Source organism: Chelonia mydas, chromosome 12 (assembly GCF_015237465.2).
Source record: "Chelonia mydas isolate rCheMyd1 chromosome 12, rCheMyd1.pri.v2, whole genome shotgun sequence".
Lineage (NCBI taxonomy): Eukaryota > Metazoa > Chordata > Testudines > Cheloniidae > Chelonia > Chelonia mydas.
In genome coordinates, this window is record NC_051252.2 from 10,213,778 (window position 1) to 10,231,787 (window position 18,010).

The 18,010-nt window shown below is 43.7% G+C and overlaps 1 long non-coding RNA gene across 1 annotated transcript; it reads right to left on the reverse strand.

Annotated features, from left to right (window-relative positions):
* Positions 1-927: 927 nt before the first annotated feature.
* Positions 928-17,792, reverse strand: LOC122462615. The gene is made up of 3 exons (XR_006285301.1): positions 17,099-17,792; positions 3,711-3,782; positions 928-2,283 (listed from the first exon to the last, which is right to left on the reverse strand). It is a non-coding gene; the product is annotated as an uncharacterized LOC122462615 (long non-coding RNA).
* Between the last annotated feature and the right edge of the window lie 218 nt (positions 17,793-18,010).

Here is an 18,010-nt window from a genome sequence, read left to right on the forward strand (position 1 = left end):
TCTCAGCACTGGATTAACTTTGATTAAAGAATATAACAAGTATATTTAACTACAAGGAGATAGGTTTTAAGTGAATACAGGTATAAGACATTTAAAGTAAAAAATGGTTAAAAGACAAATACAGATGAAATGCTTCCTAGGACTAAAACTTACCAAATTAGACTTGGTTCAAGATAAAATTATTACCACATGCTCTGAGCAGTAGGGCTGACCAAATTTCTGGTCAGGATTTCTCCCAATCAAATGGCTGCTTTCTTTTGTCATCTTAGGTCAAAGCGATAGATGGATGGGGGAGAAAAGTTGGGGTGCTTCTGCCCCTCACTTTTATAGTCCAGTCACCCTTTGAAATGCATTTTCCCGAGGGTTACTCCTAGATAAAGTTCATTCTGACAGGGAAGTTGGAGTCAAGGAGTCTGGTGGTGAAAGAGGTTCCATGTTGTTGTTTGCTAAGGGCTAGTCTACACTAACAATGCTAAAGCGCTGCCGCAGCAGCACTTTAACGTGCCTTGTGTGGTCCCAGCGCTCTAAAAAAACCACCTTCACGAGGTAACTTGCTGCGCTCGGGGGGTGTTTTTTCACACCCCGAGCAAGAAAGTTGCAGGGCTGTAAATTGCCAGTGTAGACCAGCCCTAAGATGCAGATCTGTTTGTTTCTGCCCCCCGCCCCAAGAATGGCCTCTTGATAGGTGATTGCCCATCCGCTTTGATGACACCTGGTAAGAGTCATCAGCTTGTCCTTTGTCTCTGAGAAACAGGTTTACCCATGCCCCAGACTCGTCCGTAAACACACTTCAGTCATGATTTCAGTTTATGTTCATAACTTTACATATAATGTTGCTACATATATTTCACCATGATATTATTGACCAGCAAGTTATTAGTTTTCAAATGATACCTTACAAGGCATATTTTGTACAAAGATTATTACAGTGGTGTGTAGGGTGTGAATACAGGGATGCATTCAGTCATAATGTGTAGTGAAATCAACATTTATTGATATTTACCAATAAAAATCTAATGCTCCCAAGCCTAAGTATAATCATTAGAGTTAAGGATATCTGGTAGTTGCAACTTTACCGCTTATCTGCAGGTCGATCCTTGTTTTATTGCTTCCTATATCAAACAAATTACATTGAATAATCATGTTTGAAGGAGACATAGATTAACTACAAAACTGCATAACCCTTTGCAATTCTCTCAAACCTTTGGTAAAGTAGCTACATTAAGAATATGAAGCACTCTTTCTGACTTTGTGAAGCAAAGTCATTGTTATCTTACTGAATACTATATTAGAAATACACTAAATGATCCTTTCAAAGGGCCTCTATCTTCAACAATAAGCGATGTACACTTTCTTGTTCTCTAGCTACTGTATAAGGAGTTAGTTCTTCTGCCTCCAGTTTCTAAGTCTGTGTGTAGGTCAAAATCCTGGAAGACCTAGCTAAGTCACTCTAAGGCAACACTTCCTTTGTCTTACCACAGGGCAAATACATTAATTTCAATCTAGCCATCTATTCTGGGAAAGTGAGGTTGAAGAAGAAGGGTGAACAAGGAATGGATACAGTGCAGACTTACAATTTGGGATTTTTCAGGTCTCAGTTTCTAGCAACCTCAAAACTTCTGTTCAGGGTTATATCCAAATTGTGTCCAAACTTTTGAGCAAACTGTCCTGCTGTGGAGAACAAGAGAACCCTAAAAGTGTGGAGTGTTTGTGCCAGGTGCAGAATACACCAATAACTGATAGAATCACTATTGCTATTGTTTTATCTTTTAGTCAGGTATCAGTTTTAATAAATTATGTTGCCATCTCATAATATTTATTATTTATTATTAAGAACCAAACACAGGGTTGGGAGAAAAACTCTGCCACTGACTTATTGTGTAACCTTTGGAAAATCACTGCACACCCCACCCTACCGCCTCAATTTGCCCATCTGTAAAATAGTGAATCTATAAAATACTACTTGGGTACCTTATGAGCGTATGGTGGGGATTTATCATTGGGCCCAATTTTATACCACTGAAGTCAATAGGAATTTCTCTGTTTGTTACAATGGGAGTAGGATGACACCCAATGTTTGGATGCAATTGTGTAAATGCTAAATATTATTTCCCTAAATTAGAATTGTGATTAAAACTTCCCATGTGAAAAGCTTATGGTCTGAGTCCTTCTCTTCCACTTTTAGCCACATTAAACAGTTCAGAACTTGGATTCAGTAGCGGGTAAGGTCCATGAATTTACATCAGAAGGGTCACCTTGGAGATGTACGAGGAGATTGCCTTCCTAAAAGATAGGAATTGAAAATCCCATTGGTTTGTGGAGATGCACATTAGAGGTTTAGCAGATTGTTTCCACAAGGGAGAAACCTGCATCTGATCAGCTCTGCTCTGACAAGCAGGGGTTGCTATGGCAATGGACAGACTATTGAATCCTACCAAGCTGGCTTGGCTATGCGACAAATATTAAAACTAAATACACCAGCATCTGTTGTAGGCTCTTTCATTCTTCTCTTCAAAGCATGTGTTTGCCATACATCCCATTCTGAAAATCAGAAAGCTAAGGATGATATTTTTCTTCTAACGCTCCCACAGCCTGCAGTTTCACTTTGGCAAACTTCAAACCTGCCTATCATATGTTTCAGAAATAAAATAGAGACTCATAATAAGTACCACTATACCCATTAGGATGTTAACTATAAATGATGCTCCTGATTGCTAAAGACAGCTGAAGTCTGGATGCTACTGTATGCAAAGGCTTGAATAAAATACCTTGAATAACTTATGTAAACAAAGGCAGATGGACAGCCTAATAACAGCAGAAGTTGGCTTAATGAAGTTATAAAAGTGATAATACTGTGATTCGCATGTGCATTGGGGTATTTGCTTGGTTAAGCCAGGCACAGGCAAAATATCTATGCAGGCTTTGGCAAATTTGGTCCTTAATAGTACTTAACAAATATTTAACAATTCACTCCTCATGACACCCTTGTGAAACACAAGTATTGTCCCTATTTTATTGATACGGTAATTGAAACACGTAGTGCCATTTTTTTTTTCCAAAAAATATTACACAATATTACATTGTGATCTTAGCTTGCATACAATATTACCACAAATGTTCAAGCTTTAAACCGCCAGTTATATATCTAATTGACAATCTGCATGTACAAATGTGTTATTTTTTGCACCTCATTATAGTAATAATGGATGCAAATTAGGATTCTGATCTGAAAGTAATTCCTTTGACAGACTTCAGTGTGACTATTCATGAGAATAAAATTACATACATGTATAAGTGTTGCAGAATCAGTTCCTAGGTGTGCAATTACACACGTTTTTCTACATGCAACTGTTCATATGCATTCTTCAAAATCAGGCCCTGAGCGGTTAAGTGACTTGTCCTAGGCCACGCACAATGTTCATGGAATTTGAGCTTGGGAGTTGCTATCTCTGAGCCCTATGTCTAGGCCACTAAACACTTCTTGAATATCCTCTCTCTTGATTGTCTGGCAATGTTTTGTTGCAGCTCAGTATTCTGTGGTTTCCTGAAAATGAGTATAACCCATGTAATGACATTACATTTGTACCGAAAAACAATTCTGTTAAATAGCAAAGTCATGCTTTGTTTGCAGTTGTAGAATATTTAATATTCTCTTCATCCAAAGAAGATATAGTTATGCCACTTTAATCAATATTTGCTTTATTTCTTACCTCCCAATATGGTTCCACATCCCTTGTAAAGAAGGAAGTTTTGAAGTATCCTTTGTCAACAACATGAGTTCCCTGTAAATTAGAAGTTAAGAACATTTAAATAAAAATTGTTTGGATTTCTTCCAAATAGTCCATATACATAGACAGTAACACCTTCTGGAAACAGTAAGATAACAGGGAGTCCATTTAATGTGTGACTATCACCATCCTCTCTAACATCCAAGGAAATATACTGTAAAATAGGTTGAATTTCAGTGAACATTTTGACTTCCGAGTTTTCATGTAAAACCTATTTGTTGATTCTGTTTAAAATTCTACCAAAAGTCAGAAATACCTGGTCTATTGTTCAATGTGAATATCAGATGAAAAGCTAAATACTATTCCACCATTTTTGATTTATTCCTTTTGATTTTCTGAATATTCTTCTCTCAAATGCTGTATGAAGCATTCACTATAATGCAAGAGCATCAAGGTTTTCTAAAGCCCATCTCTAGTCTGGTCCTGTCAAGGCTCTAGTGGTTTGCACCCTTAATGCTGCATTTCTCATCTGAATGTGAGCCGTTCATAACTGGAAGCAGAATTGTAAGCAGCCTGTACAAAAAACTCACTCCTGTCCCATACTTCAGAGAGTTGACTTATCAAAGCTCATCACATGAATGCATTAAATGTATGGGATTTAGTTTCTCTTTTATCTTACTTCATTTATCATCATTATAAAATTTCTTATCCTTTTTAAAAAACTACAGCAGAATCGAATACTGGTGGCAGCCATCTGTATTGGAAATAGAGATTTGGCATTATGAAGAGAGAGAGGTTTGTTGCAATCTTCTGTTTTTGACTTCTCTTCTATATTGCAAATTAAAATAACTGTTATGGAGATCTGCAGTTCTGGGAGTAGTTGCAGAAATGCACAAACATAGCTCCCCATGGGACAATTGTGCTGTCAACTCCCACAAATAAGGAATCTGTTCCATTACACAAGCACAGTTAACCCATGGGGAGCTATGTCTGTGGCCGGCCCAACAGCATGTCGGGCACTTCTGTAACAGAACTGTTGATCTCCCTTATTTTATTTATTTATTTATTTCTACCTAGTCTAAAATGTAACTGACGTAAGAATTGACCTTGACTGTTGTGATGAAGATCCGTTACTGACGTGTATTTCTGGGGCTTAAGTTGTAATCCCTCAAATACAAAGGATGTAATAATAATACATGCCAAGGGCTTGCTGTGGCAAATAATCCAACACAGCTAATGCTTAGTACATTTTTTAAATCTAAGGGTTAGATCCACAAAGGATTTAGCATTGCAATGCCTAAATTTAGGCCCCATACCACACACTGGACTCCTCTGCCTTGAATTAGGTTTCCAGGCTTCCTGTACAAAGCCTGGAGGGAGATGGGAGCCTAAGAATGGGATCCACAAAAGCCAGCATACTGAGCGGGAAGCCACCTAAACTAGCCGGTAGGAAATGCTAAGGAGAGGAGTGGGACTTTGTGATGGGTGGCCCCCCCTTCCGGGGTGCCACCTGATGTACTGGAGTCCCACTGAGCCCGCCCGTTCCACCAGCTTGGGCTCCCTCACCCTGACCTGCTGAGCCAGGCCCTCAAGCCTCCTCTAGCACACACACAGGTAGGGAAACGCCCAGCTATAGAAAGACACAGACACTGAAATCAACTCTGCATGGGAAGAATCAGCTAGGGGATTGCCCACCATTCAAGTGCACACTGCCTCTGGGGTGCAAACCCAAAATTGTATGGTCTTGTGCTGCACAGAGAATTGTAGAGCATAAGCTCATGAAAATTGCCCCTTCCCTCAATGTGGAGGAAGATATGCACAGCTTTTTGCCCCCCAGTTATGAATTCCACAAACTGGTTTAGAGAAAACAAAAACATGTTTATTAACTACAAAGGATAGATTTTAAGTGATTACAAGGGATAGCAAACTGATCAAAGCAGATTACTGAGCAAATACAGGGAGTCGCATCTTATGTGGGGGTTAGGTTCTAAAGTCAGTTCTCAGGCGAAAATTGCGTATAGTCAAAATTACCCTTGAAAATCCCTTAAATCGCCCATAAAGTACAGTATACTGTACATGATTTTGTGTATGCTGTATAACGCCATACAGTAATATGTATAATGTATACAGTAATGTACAGTATATAATAGAGTACATATGCAAAATATAGTTTTACAGTATTTTTAATTACATAAAAGAGAGAGAGGGGGACGGAAGAATGAAAGAATAAAAAAGGAAAACAGTAAACCTAACCACTCACAATTCATCCTGGATATTCTTGCTAGTCTACAACGACTATGATAATGGTGAAGTGGTTGGCTCTGGTTCAGCTCGAGAAGTTGATTGTGTAGGCTCATCTGCTGCTGTTTGTTTTTTCTTGAAAAACATGGTGATCAGCAACTGTCGCTGTTGTCTCTTAAGTTGCTCAAACATTTCTTGATACGGTCTCAAATCGTCCGTAATACTACGTGTGATTTTGAGGCTTTGTTCCGTAGAGGGATCATATTCAGAAATTAAATCATTCAAGTGTTTTGCTGCTTGGAACACTTCAGCAAATTTTTGAAGATTCCAACTTGCTGGCTCTTCCTGTTCGTCGTCATCATTTTCGTCTTCTGTAGACTATTTTATCAGTTCCTCTAGCTCTTCGTTTGTCAATGTTTCTCTATGGCCCTCAATTAATTCTTCAATTTCTTCCTCAAGGATGTCAACGAAGCCATCACCACCCACTTGCCTGGCCACCTGAACAATGCATTTCACTTATTTGTCAATGGTCGGGAAACCCTTAAAATCATTCACACATTCTTTCCATAGGTTTCGCCAACATGCATTGACTGTTTCAGGCTTGATTGCATCACTTATATTAAACAGGCAATGGATGCAATCGGCAATGTTGAAGAACTTCCAACACTCCATCACGTTAAGACTGGGATCAGCATCCATAGCGCTACGTATCCATGAGAACGTAAGCCTCGTGTATGTGACCTTGAAACAGCAAATCACGCCTTGGTGGAGAGGCTGGAGGATGGAGGTGGTATTGGGGGGAGAAAGATTTCAACGTTGTTATGCACAAACCAGAGTACTTGTGGCACCTTAGAGACTAACATTTATTTGAGCATAAGCTTTCGTGAGCTACAGCTTACTTCATCGGATGCATTCAGTGGAAATGCATCTGATGAGGTGAGCTGTAGCTCACGAAAGCTTATGCTCAAATAAATGTTAGTCTCTAAGGTGCCACAAGTACTCCTTTTCTTTTTGCAGATACAGACTAACATGGCTGCTACTCTGAAACCTGGCTACAAATAGTAATTTCTCACCCTAAATGTTGTTTTAAGCAGGTTGCAGAGTTTCTTGGAGACAAACTACTCTTGCTTGCAGCTTAGAACTCCAGGTATTCCTTTCACAGGCTAGACACCTTCTAACCTGGATCCAGTCCTTTCTTCCCCAGATCAGATTTAGGTCTTTTCAGCAGTCATCTTGGGCGAGGATTCAGTGAAGAACCAACCCTGATTAACTCACTTCCCTGGCTTAATTAGGATTTACATATGGCAGGAATCCTTTGTTTCCCAATTTGATCCCCACCCCCTTTGTGTAAAAATACTAACAGTCCAAGATGGAGTCCAGTACCAGGTGACATGATCACATGACCCCGCAGTGTCAAAGCATCCATAAGCCCTGAGGAAGATGTCCCAGGAAGGTGAGAAATTTGCATCTTCAAAGTACTATTTTTCTCCCTAATGGCCCACTGGCTAACCAGCCAGACTGATTGCATTTTGTCTGGTGGGCGTTCCCCAGGTGCAAACCCACTTGTAATTGTTACATAGTCAATATTCCTAACTTTAGATACAAAAATGATACATGCCTACAAATAGGATAATCATAATCATAACCTTTCCAATGATATCTCACAAGACCCCATCTTGCATAAAATACATCCCAGATATGCTATAATCATAACAATATTTCTATGAAGAATATGGGGAGTAGCATCACAGACTTAATGGATTAGATACTTAACTCTGAGCCAGAGAGTGGTGCTTCCCTCTACTCAGAATTCACACTTGTGAATCCTGCACTGAAATTAGGCGCTTAAGTCATTTGAGCAAGGACTGAAACCTTGGTCTCTCATGAGAGTGTGTTAACCACTGGGCTACAGTCATTCTCAGGCAGCCTCTGAGGATGCCTACTGGATTGGGCTCTGCAGATCAGTTAGGCGAGGAAACATCTCATCTCAGGATCCTGGTGGAGCTAGGCCAGGAGCAGCTCAGTGGCATCAGAAGTTAGATGGCTTCACACGTCCACTGAGAGAAATTTAGGTGCCTGGGAATTTTATGTGCCACAGGGTTGGGTAGCAGCTGAGCTTCGGTTTTGAGGATCTAAATTTTGGACTCCCAAAGTGGCAGTTAGGTGCCTAAATCCCTTTGTGGCTCTTACTCTAAATGTAAATCAATAGACAAGACTGTTCTTAAGCCAAGGATACTGTGCAAGTCTCTCCATCTTTGTTTTCTATATAATGGACTCATCCTTTGTTTTCTGTATAACGCAAGAATGAAGTACCTTCTCTGTGTAGTTAAACTACATCAACTTAAACATACTTTCAGGAAAGGACTTCTTAGCTTGAGCATCCACCTGGAGTATGCTACTGCTACACTTGTTTTTCTAAGCATTAACTCTGTTGCATGATTATTGCAGAGGTTAAGCCCTGATTTCCCGGTGTTACTGTAGTCCTTTAGAGTACCGCCAGTTTTCAGCTCCCAACTTACTGCAGAATGTTCCTTAGTTTTAAAGAACTGCTTCATTGCTGTGCATTATTGATGATGATGTGGTGTGTTAAACCTCTGGTTGCTGTTTATTGTGAATGGCTTTTTCATGCGGCCAAATTCTATCCTTGACACATGTAAATAGCCTCTTTGAAATTAATAGGTTGTACACGTGTATCTGAAAGCCAAGGTAGTGTCCCTTATAAATTCAGGGTTTTGGTAGAATTGGCAGCCAGTTGTGAAATTTGGATCTAAGTTCAGATTCTGAATCCTCCCAGAGCTCAGAGGTGTTCAGATCCAGGGTTTTGGTTCAGTCCCATTTTTCATTATTGTATTAGATACTTATTTACTTGTTACAATATTTTATAATTAGTTCCCAAGTGATTTTAGATTTTTTAAAACAGGAGGTTGGCCACCAATCAAGTAGGGGCCAATTTAACTGCTGGTGTAAATGGGCACAACATTGGTGACTTTAGAACTCCATCTGTGTATAAGAGATTACTTTGACCCAAACTACCTCCTGTCCTACTGCAAGCGTCCTCAGCTTGCTTACACTTGTTTGAGAGAATATGTTCATTCAATAGAAAATAAAATTGACAGCTCTGCTATTTTAGTTTCAGATCCAGAGGATAAATAGTAGCAGATAAATGCAGCAGACAGCATGTGAAGGAAAGCAACAAACATAAATCTTCATAAAATGTTCCTTTGTCTGCATATTCAGCCTGCTTAAAAATAAAAGCATTGGCTGTGCCAAATCATCTGCTAGTTGGCAGGCTGTAAAACAAAAGGATTATTCTCCCTGAAAGAAGTAATCTTAGTTTCCATGGAGCTAGTCTGTTCTTTATGGGCACATTGCATGCTAGAGATGTGCTAAACAGACGAAAGGTAATAGCAGAAATTAGTATGGGGAGGGATTGTGTAAAAAGGAGCCACAGATGAAAAGGAGTAAACTATACAGAACAGTCAGCACTTATCTTCCAACGAGTTATTTACAAACATTACGTTAACCTCATAAAAGCCATGCAGTGTGGATAAATACTAGTTTCACAAACAAGACATAGAAGGGTTACATGAGTCAAAAAGCACACAGCTAGTCAGTGGCAACACGGAGATTAGATGTCAGACATTTCCCTGACAATATTCTGTGTTTAGATATACGATGCTGCCTCCATTGGCTTCCTGCCAATCAAGGGCTGGATTGTGAATTTAAAATCAGTCAGATGCAAAGTTCATGTAGTTGTGCTGCCCCAGGAGCAGAGTAGGGAATGAAATGGCTCTATCCGTCCATAATATGGGGAGTAGCTGCCTGGCAGTGGCTGCTCTGCTTCCCCCCTGCTATCTCTGATACATGTACCCAGCACAGGGGAGGCTTTGAGTCCTGCAAGATGCTCTCACCTCTGGTCCTAAGAGTTTTGAGTGAATGAACAAAGTAGGGGGGACCTCTGTATTTTCTAGTCACCACATCAGGTGGAAAGGTCTCTGGTGAGTGACTGTTCTAGCCCAAGATTTGAATAGCAGCACACACAACACTTGAAAGACCACTGTATGGGGGGGAAGTGCTTTCCTGTGTAGGTAATAAAGTTATTTTAAAAGTGGGACATGAAAAACATGAATGTTCTCATTTGAGTGCTTGCTCATGTCCATTCTATGCTTGGTGTGTGTGCACGCCACATACACCTTTGCCAGAGATTTTTCCCTTAGTGGTATCCGCAGAGCTGGCTCTCACACCCTGTGGAGTCATGCGCAAAACCACCTGTATAAGGGGCACCACCGGCCCTGTGCCTTCTCAGTTCCTTCTTACCGCCCGTGACTATTGCTGGAACGATCTTTCTTGCTGTGGCAAAGCTTCTTTCCCAGTGGTTTGGACTCTTCTCCATTCATTATCTGTGTAGTTATTGTAGTTAGTGTACATAGTTCTTAGAGTTAGTGTACATAGTAGTGTATATAGTTGTCCCTGTCGTCAGGAGACTTTTTGCCCCAGGGGCTGGGCTTCAGGCCATGTACCTCTTGTGACAAGCTGATGCCAGTGAGTGACCCACCCTCCAGATGTCTAAAGTGTCTGGGGGGCGGCTCATGTTAAAGATAAATGCCAGATCTGCAGGGACTTCAGACCTTGCAATAGGAAAGACGGACATTCAGCTGAATGTCCTTCTCATGGAGGTGGCCCTGAGACCAGTCTTGGAACCAAGCTGTTCCAATCTGCACCAAGTACTTTGGCATCCGTGCAGAGCACTCCCACAGCACCGTGCTTTTCCTGGAATCATTCTCCATATCTGGTGCTGAGGAAGAAGCATAAAAAACAGCACACCAAAAGAGGGCACTTTCTGGTGCAGAAGGAGGACACGCGGGGAGTGGAGCCACTGATAGTGCCGCCGACTCCACCTGGAGTGCTGAGTCTGCCAATCCTGCAAGGACCCCCATCAGCCAAGCTGGCTGGGGACAGGAGAGAGCAAGGAGCATCAAGCTCCTTCCTGGCACCCACTAGCTGGGCACCACCTAGGGGCAAACCTTCCAGGATCCGGACACAGTGGTCACTGATCCGCTGCCAGTCCCTGGAGCCCCGGCACCACCTTGAGGCAAAATCAGATACTGTTCCACCATGGTCTCCAAGAGAAGAATCCTCTTTGGAGTTCGAAGGGGAATCCTTCGCTCCACCAAACATCTACCCACCAGTACCCAGCCTATGCGCAAACAGACTTTTGTACTGGCCCTCCGGTGAGCATCTGGCCAGTGGGCCACTGGCTGATGCAATGGCCATACTGGAATCCTTGGGGGTTTCCCTTGGTACCAGGTCTCCCCTCCCATTGCTCATAATCTGTGGTTTCAGAGAGACGTGCCACCGGCCTGGACCCCGATTCCAGTACCAACCCATGTGCCAATATCCAGGATGTGGCCCCAATGGATGTGGTGCAAGCAGAGGAAGAGGAGGGAGCTCCCCGTCCAGAACAAGCCTTCCTCCTCATCTCCGGATGAGGCGGTGGCAGGACCATGTAACCTGCTCCCTCAGGATGATTTCAGGACCCACCAGGACCAACTGAAAAGACTTGCTGCAAACCTGGCTCTGGGGGTTGAGGACCTCGAGTCAGCACGTGGCCTGTTTGATATCCTGGCTGCAGCTGCTCCCTCCAGAGTGGCCTTGGCCTCAACAAAGCAGTGATGGGACCAGCCAAAAAGCTGTGGCAGACTCCATCTTCTCTGCCCGCCCCCATCACAGGGGGAAGAGAAGAAATATTATGTATCAGCAAATGGGTTCAAGTACCATTCATTCCCCCCTTCCCTGTTAGTGCTGGCAGCAAGTGAGTGGGACAGACAGAGGCAGTCTAGTGCCACCCCAAGAAAAAGAGGCTAAGAGACTAGACCTTTTTAGACAAAAGGTTTATTCAATGGGCAGCCTTCAGTTACGTATTTCCAACCAGCAGGTGTTGCTGGGGAGGTATGATTTTAATCTGTCAGACTCACTGTCAAAATTTAATGACTCTCTTCCGCAGGAGTCAAGGCAGACATTCACGGCCATCCTGGAGACGGATGGGCAAGAGTGTGGCCAGGACCTCCCTCAGGCAGCTCTGGATGTGGCAGACTCAGCAGCAAGGTCTACGGCGTCCCTGGTCACCATGAGGCATTGTTTATAGCTCCAGTCCTGGGCCTCCCTCCCGAAGTTCAACAGTCCATCCGTGTTCTCCCCTTTGAAGGCTCCTCCCTGTTTTCGGCACAGATGTACTTAAAACTTCACATCCTCAAGGACTCGAGAGCCACCCTCCGTTCCTTAGGGCTTTACGTGCCACCAGTATCCAGAAAGCACTTTAGACCCCAGCAGCCTTCCAGGTTTGCAGCATCTCCTAGGCAAGATCCCGACAAAAGAAAGGGGAAGGCTTACAAGTGTCGTCAGCCCCTTCCTTCCACCTTAACCTCCCAGTCGGGCTCTCTCAGACATTCCAGTGGGGCCAATCAGGGATTTTGAAGGTGTGCCTGAGAGCGTTATACCAGTCTCAGCTCCAGATCCTCTCCCTCTTTCTGTTTTTGGACCATCTGTCACCCTTCAGCCCAGTGTGCTTATATAAAACATCGGACGTTGGGTCCTGAGTATAGTAACAGTTGGCTACACCCTCCTGTTTTCCTTCCACCCCTCCCTTTTACACAAACCCCATCCCTCTTCAGGGACCCTTTTCATGAGCAAATAGTCACCCAGGAGGTGCAATCTATCCTATATGTGGGGGCATAGAGGAAGTTCCCTAGGACTTGAGAGGGAAGGGGTTTTACTTCTGATACTTCCTAATCCCAAAGGCTAAAGGACACCTATGGCCTATCTTGCACCTGCATTGCCTCAACAGATATCTCAAGAGACTGAGGTTCTGTGTGGTCTCCCTGGCCTCCATCATTCCCTCTCTGGATCCAGGAGACTGGTATTCCATCCTCGGCTGAAAGGATTCTTATTTTCAAATCTCTATCTTTCATGACCACAGAAGATTTCCTAGGTTTGTAGTGGCTCAATGCCACTACCAATTCACTGCTCTCCCCTTCAGCCTATTGGCAGCCTTCACAAAATCTATGGTGGTAGTATCAGCCTTCCTCAGGGTGTGCAAGTCTACCCGTACCTTGATGACTAGCTGATGAAGGGTCGATCACAGGCTCAGATACAGCACAGCATAAGCACAGTCCAGGCCACTTTCCAGGTGCTAGGCCTGCTGATAAATGAGCAAAAGTCAACTCTGGTTCCAGTTCAGAGAATAGTGTTAATGCTCAGCTTGACCCAAGCCAGAGCTTTTCTGCTGGAGACCCAATTCTGGATTATGTCGGACCTGATATCCAAGGTCATGGCCACCTGATGATGACTGCTTGGGTCTGCCTCAAACTTTTGGGACGCATGGCGGCATATACTTATGAGCTACAGTATGCAAGGCAGCGCCTGAGGCCCTTCCAGATGTGGCTGAGGAAATACCAATTAGACTCCATACTCGCAGTCCTGCTTCCAGTCCTCACTTTCCTGGCCTGGTGGAAAGACCCAAGATTGGTAATGAAAAGGGTACCCTTTGTTGCCCCTCAACCGTCTGTAGACTTAATCTCAGATGTATCAGACCTAGGGTGGGGAGCCCACCTCAGGACCCAGGGCCTCTGTCAGAAGAAGAACTCTCCCTACAAATAAATGTCAGGGAACTCAGGGCAGTACGCTTGGCTTGCCAAGTGATCCTTCTCCAGATCTCAGGCAAAGTGGTGCAGGTCCTGACAGACAACATTGCATCAATGTTTTATATCCACAAGCAGTGAGGGGCTTGATCTTCGGCCTTGTGCCACGAAGCTCTCCAGCTGTGGGACTTCTGCATGATACACTCCATTCATCTCAAGGAGACGCAGCTCCCGGAAGCCTAGAACGTACTGGTGGATTACCTCATCAGATCCTTTTCCTCACCACGAGTGGTCTCTTCACCCGGCGGTCATCAGTATCATCTTCCAGAAGTGGGGGCCTCCCCAGGTGGACCCGTTCGCCACCAGGCAGAGCAGGAAATGCCATCAGTTCTTCTCGCTGAGCAGGCACAGCAAGGGCTCCCTCTCCAATGCCTTCCTGCTCTCGGGGGAAGATCATCTACTGAATGCCTTCCCACCAATCCCCTTGGTTCACAAAGTTATCCTAAAAATCAAAAGGGACAAAGGGAGGGTTATCCTAATAGCAGCAGCGTTGCCATGCCAGCATTGGTTCGGTATGCTTCTGGACCTCTCAGTGGCAGCTCCACTCGCATACCTGCTTCATTGACTTGATTTCACAAAACCATGGCCGGTTGCTTCACGCAAACCTCGCCCCCCTGACTGCATGGATGCTGCGTGGCTAAACCCTGAAGAACAAGCCTGCTCGGATCAAGTTTGACAGGTTTTGCTAGGTAGTAGAAAGCCTTCCACCAGGGCTACCTACTTGGCCAAGTGGAAAAGGTTCACTTGTTGGGTCTCCAAATGCAATCGCTATCCATCTCAATCTTCTCACAGTTTATCGTGTTCTTTCTGCTCCACCTAAAGCAGCAAGGTCTGGCGATCTCATCTGTTAAGGTTCATTTGTCAGCCCTCTCAGCCTTCCACCCTCCAGTGAATGGCAGATGAGTGTTCTTCACAAGATGACGGTCTGGTTTCTCAAGGGGCTGGAAAGACTATCCTCAGGTTCGCAAACCGACCTCCCCCTCTCATGGTACTTAAACCCGGTCCTGTCAAGATTCATGGGGCCCCCTTTGAGCTGTTTGCTCCCTCCTTACTGCTTCTCTCCTGGAAGGTCACCTTTCTGGTGGCAATCACCTCAGCCAGAAGGGTCTCTGAGATTAAGGCCCTTATCTGAGACCACCTTTACACAGTGTTTTTCAAGAATGAAGTCCAGCTGCACCCCCTTCTGGCCTTCCTACCAAAAGAAATAGGAATTCATCTCTTGCTACTCCCAGTCACAACAGCTACAGTTGAGCGTTCTTTTTCGTCATTGAATAGAATTTTGAGTTCTGAAAGAAGTCGCCTTGTGCCTGATCATGTGAATGAACTAATGAGCATATCAATTGAAGGAATGGAAGTACCGGATACACGAGAAGCCACTGAAGACGAACATACTGCATTCAAGAAGTTCATTAACAGAGTTGTGCAAAATTAAATCAAGAAACCAAGAAGGATGTAAATGTAGTGCTTCATAGAAGGCTTGAGTAGCCAACTTTAATTTGTATGATGATTTTAAAACATGAGTTAAATCTAATGGTCATGAAACATTTTTCAGTATTTTTACTATGGTGCCATAGAGCCTATCTTCACCCTCACGGTCTCACCCCTCATCGGCCCTGACCCTTCCCCCCTCCCCAAATTCCAGAAAAAAACCCTAATTTCAGTTCCTGGGGGAAACACTGCATGAAGTTTGCAAACATTTCAACTAAATCCTGTATTACCTTTGTTTAGGGACGTTTTTCCCAAAAGTTATTGACGGGTGGAGTAGCCAGTGGGAAAACCATACCTCCATATTCTGTTAGATGTGTAGGGTCATCACTGTGCATCCTGATATGTGCTGAAATACATGAATGCTCCACACATACCATGTGCATACTGTGATAGACCCAGGCCAGTTGGGTGTAGCAGAAGGCAGATATACTGGCCACTGGGTTAACAGTTTTCTGTTCCCTGACTGACCAGAGCAGGGGCTGCTCCAGGCTAATGAGAACACCTGACTCCAATTAACCTGCAAAGAGTCAGGTGAGGCCATTAAGCTAATGTGACCACCCTGACTCTAATTAAGGCCACTCTGATAATATAAAAGGGCTCACTCCAGTCAGGCAGAGAAGAGCCAGGGGACAGGAAGTGCAGCTGAAGGGCTGGTTAATGAAGACACTCTCAAGTCATTAGTAAGGGAGCCCTAAGGTAAGGGTGAAGAAGGGAGAAGCAGGAGAGCTGTGGGGAAGTGGCCCAGGGAAATGTAGCAACTCTGGCAGTAAAAGGTTGGCTGCCAACAGCTGCTACCATTAGGGTCCCTGGGCCGGAACCCGGAGTAGAGGGCGGGCCCAGGTTCCCCCCAACCCACCACTATAGAAACACTTCCTGGGAGGGGAAAACAGGCCCCTGTCAGGACAGGAGTCTAAACTGTTTTGGCATGAGGCTGTAGGAGCAACAGAGACTGTGGGAATTCTCTCACCAACCTCCATTGCTGGCTTATGATGAAAACGGCTCAGTAGACTGTATCCCTAGCCCTAGAGAGAGAAGGGCTACGTGGAGGGTTGCAGTGAGTCTCTGAAGCTAGCCTGGAAGCGCAGGACCCACGGGGACAAGGTCGGAGCTCTGCTACAATACATACCGTGATGGTACAAGTAATCATGGTTAGATCATTGGAGACCTAATTAGATAGGTACATAATGTAGTAGACACCAGTTAGACACACAGCTGGTTATTTGTGCACATAAAGACCGCAATTGTTTGCGTAATGATAGCAATTATATGCACATTTGTGTGCCCCTATTTGCATGTCTAAAGATGTGGCCTGTGATGTAAAGTTGATTACCACAGTGTATTTTGTATACTGTACAGTAATGTGTACTGTTAGTCTCTGATTTTAAAGTGTTTGCATGGCGGTTCCCCAATGAAAAATTTGGCTCTTGTGCAGGTAGTGTACTATACTCTTTATAATCTCTAAGAGTGTACAGCAGGGGTTCCCAAACTTCATCACACCGCAAGACCCTTCTGACAACTAAAATTACTACATGACCCCAGGAGAGGGGGCCAAAGCTCAAACCCTGGGTGGGGTGGGGGAGCAAAGCCAAAGCCTGAGCCGCACTGTCCAGGGCAGGGAAGCGAAGTCCAAGGGATTCAGCCCCAGGCAGGGGGCCTGTAACCTGAGCCCTGCCACTTAGGGCTGAAGCCCGAGGGTTTTGGCCCTTGGCAGCTTTCTGGGATTGAATATAGCTTCGGCCCCATGCCCCAGCAAGTCTAATGCCAACCATGGCAACCCCATTAAAATGGGGTCCCGACAAACTGTCGGTCAGGACTCCAAAGTGGGAGAACCGCTGGTGTACAGTCTTTAACAATAGAAAGGACATGAAGACTTGCAGAAATGTTTCCTTTTTCTTATAGTTCTAGAAGCTTTCTACATAATATACTTTGTATAGCCACACTTACCTACCTTCTCCTTGAAAATTGGAACACGTTTGACATTGTTCGGTCATTAGGCAATGTGGTAGATGCAGATGCTCAGTGGTGAAGTGACACGTGATATATATGCTTCTTTTGGGCTTCCTTGAATGGGAGGAATTCTTTCCTAGTTCGCTGAGACAGCAAGCTGTGTAGGAATAGCTCAAGTCATTGATCTATGGAGAATACAACAGTCCTACCTCAAGAAACTCTGATTGGTTTATAAAGATTCACTCTCCTTTCTCTCCTCAAATGATAAATATGGCTTTAATGCCATTTAAGGTCTCCGGACAATGGTATAAAACTTTCTTTAGCTCAGTCTGATCTGACTAAAGGAATTATTTTGTCATTCGCAGGTAGGCATGATGCTATAAAACATTATATAGTTTCTTTAAATTCAGTCTTCACTTTGTTACCAAATACCTAATTAATAATAAATATTTTGAATTTATATATAATGCTGTTCATTCATGGATCTCAAAAGACTTTGGAAACATGAGGTAGACAGGCATTAGCTTCATTTTACAGACAGGAGACTGAGGCACAGCAGTTAAGGGCCAAACTTTAGTAAATGCCCTAATAATTTTAGGTGTTTCAGTATTTGGATGCCCAACTTTAAATGTCTAGTACCTGATTTTTCAGAGGTGCTGAATATCTGATGTTCACATTGGCTAAATTTAGAGATACAGATGCTCAGTACCTCAGAAATCTAGTCCTACCAGAGGTGTCGATTTTTGGTGAAGAACTTCAGAGACATCAAAAGTTTGAAATGGTTTCTAAAAATGGTTTGTTCATGATTATTGTCTTTTGCAGAGTCGGGAATATAATTCAGAAGTCCTGACTCCAGTGCTGTGCTCTAACCATTTGATATAACCATAGACACTATATTCAATCCCAGAA